Consider the following 14,936-nt stretch of genomic DNA (forward strand, 5'->3'; position numbering starts at 1 on the left):
CTTAGTGATATCTGTGTATGGTTCTGTCCTACCATGTCGTGGCTCGATAGCTCATCGCTTTCTATCGTCGAGCACTATTTCATTGTCTGGATGTGCCGCCGCGTGTCCATTCTGTCATTGAGAGGCATCCTGGTTGCTTCCAAGTTTTGGCCATCATGGGGAAAGCTGGCTGTAAACATCTGTGTGCAGGTTTTTGTGTGGGCGTAGGTTTTCAGGTCTTCTGGGCAAATACCAAGGAGTGTGATTGGTGGGTTGTTGTGCGGGAAGAGTGTGTTTAGTTTTGTAAGGAACTGCCAAGCCGTCTTCCAAAGTGGCTGTGCCACTTTGCATCCCTGCCACTGGTGGGTGAGGGCTCCTGTTGTTCCTTGCCTTTGCCAGCATTTGGTGGTGTCGGTGTTCTGGATGTCCGTCGTTTTAATAGGTGTGTAGTGCATTGCTTGAATTTGCATTCCCTCAATGACCCACAACGTCGAGCATCCTCTCCTGTGCTTACTTGCCATGTGTACATCTCCATGGGTGAGGCGTCTAGATTTTTTTGCCCCTTTTTTTATTTTTATTTGTTTTTGTTTTTTTATTTAAAACTAGTTTTTTACATTTATTTTTGAGAGAGAGAGAGAGAGAGAGAGAAAGAGAGCAAGCAGGAGGAGGAGCAGAGAGAGAGGGAGACACAGAATCCAAGCAGGCTCCAGGCTCTGAGCCATCAGCACAGAGCCTGATGCAGGGCTGGAACCCACGAACTGTGAGATCATGACCTGACCTGAAGTCAGACGCTCAACTGACGGAGCCACTCAGGCACCCCTAGATTTTTTGCCCATTTTTTAACTGGGCTGCTTTGTTACTTGTTGTTGAGTTTTAAGAGTTCTTTGTATATTTTGGACACCAGTCTTCAGCTAAGATTTTTCTCCCAGCATGTGGCTTATCTTTTTCCTGTCTTAATGCTTTCCCTTTGTAATACCTGTGTAATACTCAGCCACCTTGGCCAGTGACCTGTGTTCTCACATGGCCAAATGGTGTCTACTTACACTTGAGACCTGAAGTTTTAGGACATGTGAAGTCAGGGATGCACATGCAATGTGTTCTCAGCTGTGTTTATAAACTTACACATGTGTGCACGCACGTGCACACACACACACACACACGCGCGCGCGCGCAGTAAAGAATAGGAAGAAATGTACCAAAATATCAAAGCAATCACACCAGCTGATAGAACTATGGATTATTATTGTTTTCTTCTTTGTAATTTCGTGCATGTTCCAGATTTTCTAGAAGTGAGCATATTATTACTTGAATAACCAATTTTGTACAGATAAAAGTAAATGAACTGAAAAAAGCAACATCTGTCGAGGAGATCCCATAGTGGTTCAGTTAAAACTTGTACAACTTTTGGGGCACCTGAGTGGCTCAGTCAGTTAAGCGTCTGACTTCAGCTCAGGCCCCGCATCGAGCTCTCTGTCAACAGCTCTGAGCCTGGAACCTGCTTCAGATTCTGTGCCTTCCTCTCTCTCTGCCCCTCTCCTGAGCGCGTGCTCTCTCTCTCTCTCTCTCTCTCTCAGAAATACATTTAAAAAAAACTTGTAGAACTTTCATTTTGACTTCAGAGATTATCCCGGGAACCCACATTTCGAGTGGTATTGATGATGATACATTTTCTCTTAACAACCTGCTTCAGAAAACAAGTTACAAATGCAAACCATGCGTACAGTTTTAAATTTCTAGTAGCCACATTAAAAAGGGTTGAAAGGAACAGGTGAAGTTGATTTTAAGACTGTATTTTTAATGTATCCAGAATATTCATTTCAGCAGGTGCAAAGTATCAAGAACGTAAAGGAAACATTTTACATTCTTCCCCACATGACGTCTCCCGTTACACTTAGGGCTCATCCCAGTGTGGACTGGCACTTGGCAGGTGTTCAGTGGCCACATGTGGTCAGTGGGTATCAGACTGGACAGTGCAGCTTTGTGTGATGGCTGAATATTCCAGCAACGTTCACCAAGCAGAGTACCTGAACAGAACATTACCTGCAGTAACTGTAGATAAAGAGGAAACAGGGACTTTGTGATTTCTAGGTATTTCCCATGTCTTCTTCAAGAGAAGCTACTTCATAGACACCTTGTGACTTGGTGATGATATGAAGTCTCTTCTGCAGGGGGATAAATATATTGATTCATGTGGTAATAAATTAGAAAGCATTTGTAGTTTGGGGGATTTTTTTCCCTTCTTTGTGTTATTTGCTCTCTGGGGGCCAGAGTGGTCTCAGATTTGCCGTATCATGAAGTCTTGGGCTGATACGGGATCTATATTCTCCTGGATGGGGGGAGACCCCGGGGCCAGGTTGGGACCTGGGGGAGACCCCGGGGCCAGACATCAGGAGAGCCTGCCAGGACCTGGCTGCCAGAGAAAACAGCCCGTGGGCGGAGCTGGGTGCCCCCTTCCTGGACTTGTGCACAGGGACACAGGTCTTGAGCCTTGTGGGAGGCATGTGCATCTGGTCTGAGCTTCCTGCCCTCAGAATACTGGCCTACAGTGTGTGGGGCTTCCTTCTCTGCCTCGCCCTGGGTCAGAATTTCCCATTTTGGGGTGAGGGATAGGACCCCCTGTGCAGAGACTGATGCCAAGGTCTGTGTGTGCTCCTGAGGACACAGATGTGGGGGCTGTTGGGTGTCTCTGCTCAGTGGACACTGGACAAGCATGGCTGCCTCAGACACCGGACCCTGCAAAGCTGTGTGCTAGGAGGGGCTGCCTGCCTGGCGCTGGGACACTGCACGGGCCACGGGATCAGCCCCCCACACCCCCCGGATTCAGGCCTGGATCTCTCACTCACCACCCACCGGCTCTTAACCTTGGGCAAGTTACTGCACAGCTGGTGCCTCAGTTTCCCATCAACGAACGAACATCAAAGCAGTAGTCACCTCCCTGGGTGCTGTGAGGAGGGAGTGAGACAGTGCAGGTCAGTATGTGGGACTCTGGTTGGCACGCGGTAAGTGCTCGGTACACGTTAGCTGTCACTCTCGGTGAGTTCAGGAGTGGTTAGGTCACTGAACAGCAGATCCCTTAAGAGTGTGTGTGTGTGTGTGTGTGTGTGTGTGTGTGTGTGTGTGTGTGTGAATTCCGGCTGCTCCTTCCCATCTCCTTCCTGTATCCTCGGCCTGGACCCAAACACCAGCAAGAATAGTTTCCCTCTGCCTTCACTTTCCCTTCCCTTCTTTTCTCCTTCTCAGGGCTGTTTTGACTATGAATTAATTGCAGGTTGGGGGACTCGCAAGCAAAAATCAAAGCCAATAAACTTCAAAAGGACATGGGGACCAGGGCCACCGGGGGAGAGCTGGGGCCGACCGGGGCCGACGGGGGCTCTGGTGGCCGTGGGGTAGGGTGCTGGGGGCTTTCTGTGTGTCTTCAAAGGGGACACCAAGTGTTTTCAGATTGTCACTTAAAAGCTCAGATGCAAAACTTCGGAAATCTGGGTGAGAGGCAACGGGTTCCAAAACAGCTATTTTTATCTTTTGCCTGCAAGCAGGAGCCCAGTGGAACGTAGAGTTAAACTCGGAATTTCTTGGCAAGGGTTAATAATCAATGTAGATCTCCTAACAAAGGAGATGCTGCCTTATTATACTGGGAAAGTTTTTTTTCTTAACTGTCAGTGAAGCAGTACTAATTATTACTCCAGTGTAAATGAGGTCATTTCCTATTAAGAGAACAAAATGCTTAGCCTCGCCTTGCCAATTCATACCAACTATTTTTCACACATACTCAGCTTTTTAGTTTTTTTTTTTAAATTTTGATAAAATCCATTCATTTGTATTAGAAAAGTGTAAACCATCGCAATAATAGTCGCCCATGATTACCCAAATGAGCTTTTGTAATGTGTGGGTTGTTTGAATACCATGTGTTAGCTATGGAACAATTAGGCAGCTGAATGGATCTTTAAAACAATCAGATACTTTTATCTCACTGAAAAAATACATTCCTTGGATGTGTACTGTTAAACCGTAAATTCCGGGGAACATTAAACTCCCGTCACGAGAAGAACTTTCGGATATATGTTGATCAAGGACAAAAAGACATCCAAATATCTTGTCTTCATGTTTTCATTTTTTTTATGCAAGCAAAAAGATTTAAGGAATATTGTAGCAAACAAAGGGTAATTGTTTTAGCCCAGATGTTGCTTTTGCACAACAAGCAGGTTACAATGTTCCCACAGAGCTGATGAGCCCAATCAGGGAAATGATTAAAAATTGATTTTGTCCCTGTAATTACAGTATGTAAACTACTTAGCTTGGATTGCAAAGGAAGTGATTTTCTAATTACGTATATACTCTGGTGTCTAATGATTGGTTTTTTGAAGTAATGAAGAGAGAGCACTAACGACTCCTTGGTGTTCTGTTGTTTAAGAAAGACCATCTTTAGAGTAAGCAGCAACAGACAAAGAGTTTAAATTGAATTTTCAACACTGTTAATGTGCACATGGATTTGTTTATTAAAGAGACAGGGAAGTAATTTGATTGGCTCTGAGCATCTTGGCTTTTTTTTTCATGCTAAAGCATGTAAAAATACATGCACCGGGTCGCAAGCTGACGGGAAGAAGCCTCCTCGCTCCTCTTTTATCATCCCAGCGCCTGGGCTGATACCGCGGGGTCTCGGGTTCCTGCGAGTGTCTGATGCCTGTGTATCCTGAAAGCATGTAGATCGAACAGGTATCAGATAGCTTCTGCATCAAAGTTACCTTTGTTTTAAAGTGAAAGGAGAGGCTTCCCTCGGAAGCATGTCCGGGCAGCCCAGCACCCTCCATGTGACAGCGTTTCAGCCGCATCCTGTGACACTGGGCTCCGTCACAGGGTGGCAGTTGCCCCCACACGCGTGTGCCGTACACGCACACACTCACGAGAGTGTGAGCTCTGTGTGTGCAGGCCTGGCGGGGGAGGGTCAGCGGTGGGAGCCCGGGGCCAGGCTGACAGGGATGTAGGAAACGAGTGGCTGGGTCGCGAGCGCTCCTTCTCTGCTCTGAGACACTTGGTGGCCGATGAGTGACAGCTCCTCACGCACCTGTTCTGGCAGAAGTTAGGAGGGGGACACCGGTTCTCAGCGGGCATGACGCGCCCCCCAGGAAGAGGGCAGTGGCTCCAAGGTGACCCCGAGAGCGTGGTGAGGCCAGCGGATCAGGAAGCACCTGCTGTTGTTCACGGTTCCTAGGGGGAGGTGCACACCGCGCCACGCGGGGCCTCTTGGGGAAGCACCGGGGCCTTGGGGAGACGGGAAGCCAGGGGAGATCGCGGGCAAGAGCCTCGATCGGGCTGAGGGCAAGGCCGGCGAGGCAGAGTGCGCAGATTTAGGATTGGCTAGTTGGGATCATTACAGCAGGCCCTGGGGTATAGGGGCTGTCTCTAGTTGTCTGGTGTCTGATGCTGGGGTCATTAGGGCAGGGGGACAGGGGCCCAGCGTGGGAGAGCCTGGCAGAGGAGGAGGGGGTCGGGCGTGGACTCTGGATTGGTGAAAGACGTGCTCCCGAAGGAGTCACTTGCTCTCTTTAGGAATCGGCTAGTCCTGGGAGGGGCAGCCCCCCCCCCCAGGGCCAGTAGGGCCCTAGATGTCAGAGCATCAGAGACACATGGTTACTGCATCCCAGCGCTCGGCTACGGCTGGTGCGGGAGTTGGTGCCGTGCACTGCCAGGGTCCCTGGCGAAGGGGACTCTGGGTCCCCTTATTCCTGGGGTCTACTCAGCAAGTCTCACTGGCTGTCTGTGGCAGGCATCCTGGGTCTACTTGCTTCCCTTCTCGCCGTGGCTCCCACCCCGCGTCCAGCCACACGGTCTCTCACCTGGGCAACTGCAGCAGCCTCCCCACCCACTGGTCTTCCCGACTCCACTCTCAGCCCCTCCGGTCTGTTCTCCCCACGGCAGCCAGCCTGGTCCCTTGCTCGAAACCCGCCAATGGCTCAGGATAAAGTCCAAATTTCTTTTTATGTTTTTCTTTTCTGAATTTTTATTTATTTATTTTGAGAGAGAAAGGGAAAGGCAGTGAGAGTGGGGCAGGGGCAGAGAACGAGAGGGAGAGAGAGGGAATCCCAAGCAGGCTCCATGGTGTCAGCGCAGAGCCTGGCGTGGGGCTCGAACTCACACACAGTGAGGTCATGACGTGAGCTGAAACCAAGAGTCAGACGCTTAGCCAGCCGAGCGACCCAGGCGCCCCCAAAATCCAAATTTCTTACCATGCCTGACAAAGTACACCCATCCTGTCCCACTTCGCTGCTCACCATCCATGTCCTGGCCACACGGAATGTGCTGCTGCTCCTTGAATGCACCATCTCCTTTCTACCCCAGGGCCTTTGCACTCACTATTTTCACCCATTGTTTGTTTTGCTTGTAGAGTTCTTGCCCAGATTTTCGCAGTGCTTGCTCTCTGACTTTTTTCAGGTGTTTTTTTTGTTTGTTTGTTTTTTCTGTCAGATGTCACTGTTTAGAGAGGTCACTGGGTCACCTTATCAAAAATCATCCATCATTTTGTCCATCGTTTCCCCTTGCTTTATTTTCTTCTTAGAGCTTATTATTCACTGACATTATATTTTACTTCTACTCGTCTTTCATTTGAAGGTGCTCACTAATACGTGAGTTCCACACAGACAGAGACATTGCTTATCACAGGGTCCCCGGAGCTTGGACATGAGCCTGGCACACAGAGGGCACTCGACAGGGGACAGCTACATGAGACAGCTTCCCTGTGGCCCTTCCCCAGGCGGCTCTTGTCACCTGGACTCCTCTCCTGTTGGGAGCTTGGAGGGGCAATGGCTGTGTCGCTTGGGGCCGTGTTCGTCCCTCAGAGTTCTCAGAGAAAGAGTGACGGTCACTCAGTGCTAGGGAATGCAAGGTCCGAGTGCATTTTGAGGAGCTGTAGGTTTGTGGCAGGGTCCCTGTCCCCTAGTGGCCTGGAGATGATTGAGCACTGGGCCAGGAAGGGCGCCTGGAACCTGGGAGGTGGGGGGTGCACGCTGGAGGAGAGGCTGGAGCCCCTCGCCTGGGCATCCCTCCAGGACAACAGTGCCCGGAGCCACCGTCCCGGGAGGGATGGGGTGTCATCTTCAGATAGCTCCAGATGCGTGTCCTGTTGGCCACACGCTTCCCCGGCAGAGTGCTGAGGGAGCCCAGCTGGCTCTCTCACTGCCGACTCCTTCCTTCCCGACACTTTCCTGGAAGGAGAGCGGTTTGTCTGGCTCCCATCTGCCCCAGGCTGCCCAGACCCCTCAGGGGACGCCCCGACTCCTGCCGTTGGGCCTCCGAGTGAGCCCTGGGAGGGGCAACCAGTCTCCCTGGGGGCTCGCGGCTCTGCAGTGGTAGCATCCCGGGAGCAGAGCACCAGCCAAGGGAGGGAGGACTGAACCAAGTCTTCCTTCTTTCCTCCATTCTCCTTCTCTCCCCCATCCCGCCATATGCGTCTGCACCTGCCTCCTCCTCTCCTCCCTCCCTGCCACCTTCCCCTTCCTCCCTTCTTCCTTCCTTTCCTGTCTTCCATCAATCTCCATCTCTCCATCGGCCCTACTGTCCTCTCTCCCTTCCCTCCTCCCTCCCTCCCTCCCTTTTTCCTTCCTTCCTTCCTTCCTTCCTTCCTTCCTTCCTTCCTTCCTTCCTCCCTCTTTCTTTCCTTCCTCCTTCCCTCCATCCCCTCTTCCTTCCTCCCTCTTTTCCTTCATTCCTCCCTCCCTCCCTCCCTTCTACCTTCCTCCCTCCCTTCTTCCATCCTTCCTTCCTTCCTTCGTCCCTTTCTTCCTCCCTCCCTCCTTTCTTCCATCCTTCCTTCTTCCCTTCCTCCCTTCCTCCCTCCCATCCTTCCTTCCTTCCTTCCTTCCTTCCTTCCTTCCTTCCTTCCTCCCTCTTTCTTTCCTTCCTCCTTCCCTCCATCCCCTCTTCCTTCCTCCCTCTTTTCCTTCCTTCCTCCCTCCCTCCCTCCCCCTTTCCTTCATTCCTCCCTCCCTCCCTCCCTTCTACCTTCCTCCCTCCCTTCTTCCATCCTTCCTTCCTTCCTTCGTCCCTTTCTTCCTCCCTCCCTCCTTTCTTCCATCCTTCCTTCTTCCCTTCCTCCCTTCCTCCCTCCCATCCTTCCTTCCTTCCTTCCTTCCTTCTTTCCTCCCTCCCCTTTTCCTTCCTTCCTTCCTCGCTCCCTTTTCCTTTCCTTCCTTCCTTCCTCCTCCTTCCTTCCTGCCTTCCTTCCTTCCCTCCTTTCCTTCTTCCCTCCTCCCTCCCCCTTTCCTTCCTTCCTCCCTTCTTCCATCTTTCCTTCCTTCCTTCTTCCCTTCCTTCCTCCCTCTTTCCTTCCTTCCTTCCTTCCTTCCTTCCTTCCTTCCTTCCTTCCTTCCTCCTTCTTCCTTCCTTCCTTCCTTCCTCCCTCCCTCCCTCCCTCCCTTCTACCTTCCTCCCTCCCTTCTTCCATCCTTTCTTCCTTCCTTCATCCCTTTCTTCCTCCCTCCCTCCTTTCTTCCATCCTTCCTTCTTCCCTTCCTCCCTTCCTCCCTCCCATCCTCCCTTCCTCCCTCCCATCCTTCCTTCCTTCCTTCCTTCCCTCCTTCTTTCCTTCCTCCTTCTCTCCCTTCCTTCCTCTTTCTCTCCCTTCCTTCCTTCCCTCCTCCCTTCCTCCCTCCCTCCCTCTTTCCTTCCTCCCTTCCTTTTTTGTCCCTCCCTCCTTATTTCTTTCCTCTCTCCCTTCATTCTTCCCTTCCCCCGTCCTCCTCCCTTCCTTCTTTCCTTAGTCTTCCCTTCTGTCTCTATACTTTTATCTCTACTTCCTTCTTTCCCTCTCTCCCTCCCTCCCCCAAACATGTACTGAGCTCTGCCTGGAGGTTAGGGCCTGAGAAGTGAATGGGACAAGCCTTTTCCCTGTGAGCTAGGAGATGACACAGGGACTGCCCTCAGCATGGTGTTGGTGCTTGGCAGGCCCTCAGTAAAGGGTAACTTGTTACTAGGATGGCCTTCCAGTTGCCACGGCGTTGAGTGTAACGACCATAGGCTGGCAGCATGCTGGCCTAGAGGGAGGGTCTGATTACCAAGGGCCCTGGTGATGGTGGGGTGCCGCATCTCTGCTCATCTCTTCACTTGCCAGGCACTTCCGTTTCAGCACCTTCGGGCCCAAGTCTGGGTGGCCTGGCTTCTGCCCAGTGAGGGTTTCCCCAGCTCTTCTCAGAGCTTCCGCGTGCCCCCTGGGAGGACCGGGAAGGGAGGGGTGTGCCTTGTCCCCAGTGGCTACTTTGTCTACGGAATTCACAGTGCGGGGGCCACAGCATGGGCCCACTGGGTGCCAGGCCAGAGCTGCCCGGGGCCACCTCCCACTTTGTCTTGTTGCCTGTGTCCCCTGTGTCTTCCTGTCCTGCCTACTCTCTTCAGATCTCTCTCTCAGAGCTCTCCACCCCTCCCCTTCCCCTGTGCAGCTCAGAGGGGCCTCAGAAGTGCCTGGGTTGTAAGAGGCCCCTTCCTGCCATCCCCTCCCCAGCACCCTGCACTCCCTGCCCTCTCTCCCCCTCCTAGAAGTTATGTCCCCATTCCCCTGCACTTCTTTGACCCCACACTCCTCTCATGTCAGGCACTCTGAACCTTTGTCCTTTCTCCCTCCATCTTTGTCTCCACCGAGGCCCTGCTGTACCTGCTTAAGGGCTCAGCTGGTGTGCACCCCCTCCCCGTGCCCCAGCCTCTGGCCTGCCTCCTGGCCCCCTACCTGGCCTGCAGCCTCCTCATACAATGGGTAGACCGGCTGCCCCTGGCGTGCCCTGGGGCCTGGTGCACGGTAGGTTTGAGGTCTAAGCTCACTTTCGGTGTCTGCGGCCGAGGGTCACTATGTGCGTGCCTTACCTGTGTTGCAGGGGTTAGTGATTCATCGTCGGTGGGATTTTAGGCACTGAAGCGTGTCTGTGGAGGTGATGTTTTGGGGGGCGGTTTCTACCCAACTTGGCCTTGGCTCAGGCCCTGCTTTTTGCTGCCTTTGTGATCTGACCCCTCCCACTCTTCCTCGGATCTGGTGGTAGCTGCACCCCCCACTCCACGGTCTCAGGGGTGGCCCCCCTCCTCCACCCCCTCAGCACGGGATCCACGTGGGAGGCAGGGGCGAGGGGAGGCCTCATTTCAGGGACCTGTTTCTGGTTATGTCACCGCAGTTTCTCCAAATGCAAGTTACTACTTGCATCAAGGCAGCTGTTTCCTTTGTTGAGGAAGAGAGAATTCCTGGGCGGGGAATTTCCTCCCTGTCCACCCTGGATCGAGAACATCAGTGGTCTCATGGGGTCACCTTTGCCCAACCTGCAGTGACTGCAATGACATCAGACAGTAGGAGCCCCCTTGAAGCGGTTCAGAAGGGTACAGGTGGCACTAACTTGATTTCCTCTCCTCGGACCCCAGTATGGCCTCTGAACACGGGCTCTGCTGCTGTTCCAGCAGGGGTTTGTTGGGCCGACCTTGCCTAGGCAGCCCAGCCACCTTCGGATCCTAGCCATCTAGGAGAGCCCTTACCGGGGCACAGCCCCCAGGGCAGCCAGGGGGCTTGTGCTGAGGCCTTGACCGATTTAGGGCAGAGAAGCTCCCATCACTGCCCCAAGGGCAGAGTGCGGGAGCTGGTGATGTTCTGATCAACTGTGTGAAGCCGGTGGGCTGGTGGGTGTGGGACTCCCCCAGATGATGTCCCTCCGTGTTCTCCCTGTCACTGGGATTCACAAAACTCCTGAGCAGACAGCCCCTAGAGAAGAGTCGTAGAATTTTGCAAGCCATGAGCCTGGGTCTAAAACCTGAGTCCGTACCCCCACCTCCTGCAGCCCCTTCCCTGAAAGTAAGGAGTCTTGTGAGCAAAGCGAGTTAGTCTTTGCAGAGCCAGCCGGGTGCTGGGGTCTGTTCTGCTCACGGCTGGGACAGGCCTGAGGTGGGACAGGCCTGAGGAAGCATAGCATCAAGCATTTGTTTTGCACTCTCTAGATTTCAGTGTTGAATGATACGGGAAAAACAAAATGACAAAGATACTCTGAGGGAGAGACAGACTTGTGATTTCTTTCCTTGTTGCAGATGGTTGAGATGTAAACTTTTGCTTTACATCTCAAGACAGGCAGGTAGACATTAGTTTGCAAATAGCAGTGCCCCTGGGCGCCTGGGTAGCTCAGTCGTTTGGGCATCTGACTTCGATTCAGGTCATGATCTCACAGTTCACGAGTTCAAGCCCCGCATCGGGCTCTGTGCTGACAGCTCAGAGCCTGGAGCCTCCTTTGGATTCTGTGTTTCTGTGTCTCTCTCTGCCCCTCCCCTGCTCACGCTTGGTCTCTCTCTCTTTGTCAAACAAAAAAAAAACATTAAAAAAATTTTTTTAAAGACAAATTGCCGTGTCCCTGTTACACTTTGAGGAAACATTTTCAGCACTCGGTCAGCAAACACTTTTTTTGGTTGCCAGAAATCAGTCTTGGAAGTTAGATGGAATGTTGTAAGCCAGCGGTTTCGTGTCCAAATTTTGTCATCATGGACTGGGGCAGCCACCGCGGGCTCTCTGAGTGCATCTTCTGGTTTCCCATTTGTAGACACACCCTCGAACCCCTACTGGAATTTCACTTCTGTAATATCAGAATGCGCAACTTCGGGGTCAGTAAAATGTAACTTACCGAGAGGGAACTTTTGCTTGCCCTGTAAAATCCTTCCTGTAAATTGGATTCCGAATTGCACTGGACCAGGTGTGGTTGGACCCAAGGAGTGGACTGCAGATCACACGCTGGGGCTTGGCTTGATCACCCCAGCTCACTGCTCCGGGACCACTGTGGGCTGGCATCTGGGCTTTCTTTTTTTTTTTTTTTTTTTTATAAATTTTTTTTTTTTTCAACGTTTATTTTTATTTTTGGGACAGAGAGAGACAGAGCATGAACGGGGGAGGGGCAGAGAGAGAGGGAGACACAGAATCAGAAACAGGCTCCAGGCTCTGAGCCATCAGCCCAGAGCCTGACGCGGGGCTCGAACTCCCAGACCGCGAGATCGTGACCTGGCTGAAGTCGGACGCTTAACCGACTGCACCACCCAGGCGCCCCAGCATCTGGGCTTTCTATCTAGGCCCCCGTCTCGTCCGAGGGTGCCGTAGTGGATGGGACTTACTTTAGCAGTGAGACAGGAGAGAGTAAAGTGCCTAACTGGCTCCTGCTTTCCTGGTCTTGGTTCAGGAGAGAGGACCCTGAGGCCACACGACACCCCAGAGCCTGGGCCGGCTGCAGATTCCTGGTTTGGATGCACTGAATGCGGCCCTGGCCACTGAACAGGTGTGGTCAATTGAAATTTGGGTGGAGTTGTGGTCTATTGAAGGGGGCTCCTTAAATCGGAGAGAGAAGGGAACCCCCGAGGACTTCCTCAGTTCCTCAACCTTTAGAATTCTAAAGAAGAGTGAGGGAAAGAGACAAAGAGAGTGAGAGACGGAGACAGAGAGCGGGAGCTCTCTTATTTGCTTATTTCTTCTGTCCCATCTGGAGAAGAAATGGTTAGATGCCCCGCCCCCTTCTCTTTTTGCAGGTGGCAATTTCCCATTAAAAGGAGCTGAGCAAATTGGGTTTATCGCAGCAAAGGTCACATAGTTCCCATTTTTAAATTGCTCAATGAATTGGGGCAGTGGGGCTATTAAATGTTGTTAGACTCTTGACTAGCCTGGCAAATTGTTACCTTGGATGAATGCTGTTTACCTGTCTTATTGAAGTCGATATGTCCGACCTGCAGGATTGCTAACAGGCCTTATTTTTTCAGTTCCTGCCCACCACGGCTTTAAGAATACCCTTCAGCCAGGAGGGAGCTCCGTTGCTTTAAGACTTGCCTGGTAAGGAACATCGTTTTGTAGTTCGTTGAACTGGTGTCTGTCTGTGAGTCTGTGGCTTGTCCAGGCCGCCCTGTCTGGGTTACAGACCCCTGTGCTGGGGAAGTGTTCTCCCAGCCAGTCCCTTTTCCTCCCTGGACTGAGAGGGGTTCCAGAGAAGCTTCCGGATTCGAAATGCCCCGGGACTCGAGCGTGGGTCCCAGGTCTCCTAGGTGGGATGAGCGTCTGATGTCAAGACATGCCCAGAAAGTCTCAGGACGGGGCCACCGGTGGGGCAGGGCCCTGCAAGGTTGACTTCTTTCTCTGGGTGACAGCCTTAAGACTCGCCGCCCACACCAGCTGGCGGCTGGGACGGGAGCGGGTACGGCGGCTGCCCAAAGCCACGTGGCCCCACGCGAGCACCACCTGCGGCCCGTTTCCCCATCACCCACCGAGTGGGGCCGGGGCCCGGCCGGGTCTTGGAGGACACTTGTCCCAGAGCGGCTTTGTGTTTGTCGTCTCAGACTCAAGATCCCAGACTCAGTAATGGAGTGTTTTCCTGGCATCGAAGCGGATAAAAACTTAAAATGCAAACGAGGGGGCACTGCTGCATTCGATGTCTGCACCCACCTCGTCGGAGCTGGCCGCGATATCTCTGTAAACTCACCCTCAGATCTCATTAGCCCAGAGCCCACCTCCTCCTGACCATGGGCCTCAGAGGTCACTACACAACCAGGGAAATTGATAGCGGAATTATGCGCTCAGAAATTAATTTTGCATTGTACCGAATATATATTTTTTTATTGTGACTTTATCTCGTTGAAAAAGTGCTTACTTCCGATTGTGTGGATATTAGTGACCATGGATTACTTTTATTTTGGTCTTTACACAACAGTTATATTAGAAATTTGCTGTTTTATTCTTACCTTCTTAGTAAAAATCCTTTTATCACACAATGGGTAATTTATATCCATTACCAGGGCTTTCAATCCTTTTCAGTGGGGCTGTCAGCGCCGTTGGCACAGTAATGATTAATGTGATCTAATAATAGTGTGCCATTATATTACCTTAGTAAAACATGTACCAACATCCTATTCGGATCTACCAAATTCATAGCTTCCTATAATATTTTTGTTGAAAGACAGGATTACTATTTTTCAAAGCTGATTTTTTCCCCTTTAACATATTTAATGAAATTCACAATTCTCTGCCTTAGTAATCCGGGCATGTGATTGGGTTCAGCGGGTGCATTTGACATCTGTAGGTAGTGTTGTGATTTGTCAGGGAGCGGTTGGACAGTCTCAGGGCCCTGCCACCAGCAGATCCTGGGTTGTTTTGCCTTGAAGAAAAAAAGAATTCTGGGTTTCCAGCTTCTTCTGACTTGTAATAAGGAAGGTGTGTGTTTGCTCAAAAGGCAAAAGAGGAAGTAATTTGGCTCAAAGAGCCCTTTCTTCCTCTCCAGTTTTATCCTCTCCTCTGTCACCTGCCTTGGTCTGCTGGTGAACAGGAGGGTAGCAAAGCCAGTGGAAGCAGCTTCAAACCCTCTATCTCTGGCTCGGCCTCTTTGAATCGAAAGCGGGGGTTCTCAGCCTCGGCGCTTTGGCATTTGGGCCGGGTGAGTCTTTGCTGTGGGGACCAGCCTGTGCATCGTAGGGGTTTAGCAGCACCCTGGCCCTCACCCACCAGATGCCAACTGCATACCCGGTTCCCCCCACTGTGACAACCAAAAATGTCTCCTGACACTACCAAGTGTCCCCTGGGGGGCACAGCCATCCCTGCTTGAGAGCCACTGGTCTAATGTGATGGGAACACAAGCAGATTGGTTTTGGAGGGTGGGAGAATTCCAGCTGGAGTTACAGAGTTTGGGGGTGCTTCTTTGGGACATCTTTGGCTTTGGGAGGGGAGCTGTGTGGGCGAAGGCGACACACCGCGTCCTTTTCCTGGCTGAAACCCAGCCGCCTTACTTCTTTCTCCTCCCGCCTCTCTCACAGAGCCTGGCCCCAGCAAGGGTCTGAATCTTAGCTTCTTCCACTTAAATCCCATTATAATCACGCTCATGATTGATAACATTCCACCTTTTCAAAAGGCTTTAAAATCTGTGTCAACCAAGGATGACATTATTGTAGTGCGGGCGAGATGTATTCAAACAATTACACACTCAAATCAA

At 51.7% G+C, this 14,936-nt stretch overlaps 1 protein-coding gene across 13 annotated transcripts in view; it reads left to right on the forward strand.

The window, feature by feature from the left end:
* ZNF536 (zinc finger protein 536) overlaps positions 1-14,936 on the forward strand; it is a 436,740-nt gene that overhangs the window by 43,268 nt on the left and 378,536 nt on the right. For 6 of the 13 annotated variants that reach the window (XM_086689551.1, XM_086689558.1, XM_086689545.1 and 3 more), the window contains exons 2-3: positions 12,153-12,248; positions 12,724-12,793. The exons of 3 other annotated variants lie outside the window; for them this stretch is intronic. The gene's annotated coding sequence lies outside the window, so the exon portion shown is untranslated. The remainder of the gene's footprint in view (positions 1-12,152; positions 12,249-12,723; positions 12,794-14,936) is intronic. 4 more of the 13 variants (XM_086689552.1, XM_086689547.1, XM_086689553.1 and 1 more) reach the window with 1 other exon arrangement.

The sequence above is a fragment of the Puma concolor genome, chromosome E2 (assembly GCF_028749965.1).
Source record: "Puma concolor isolate L17-30 chromosome E2, mPumCon1.1.hap2, whole genome shotgun sequence".
Taxonomy (NCBI): Eukaryota; Metazoa; Chordata; class Mammalia; order Carnivora; family Felidae; genus Puma; species Puma concolor.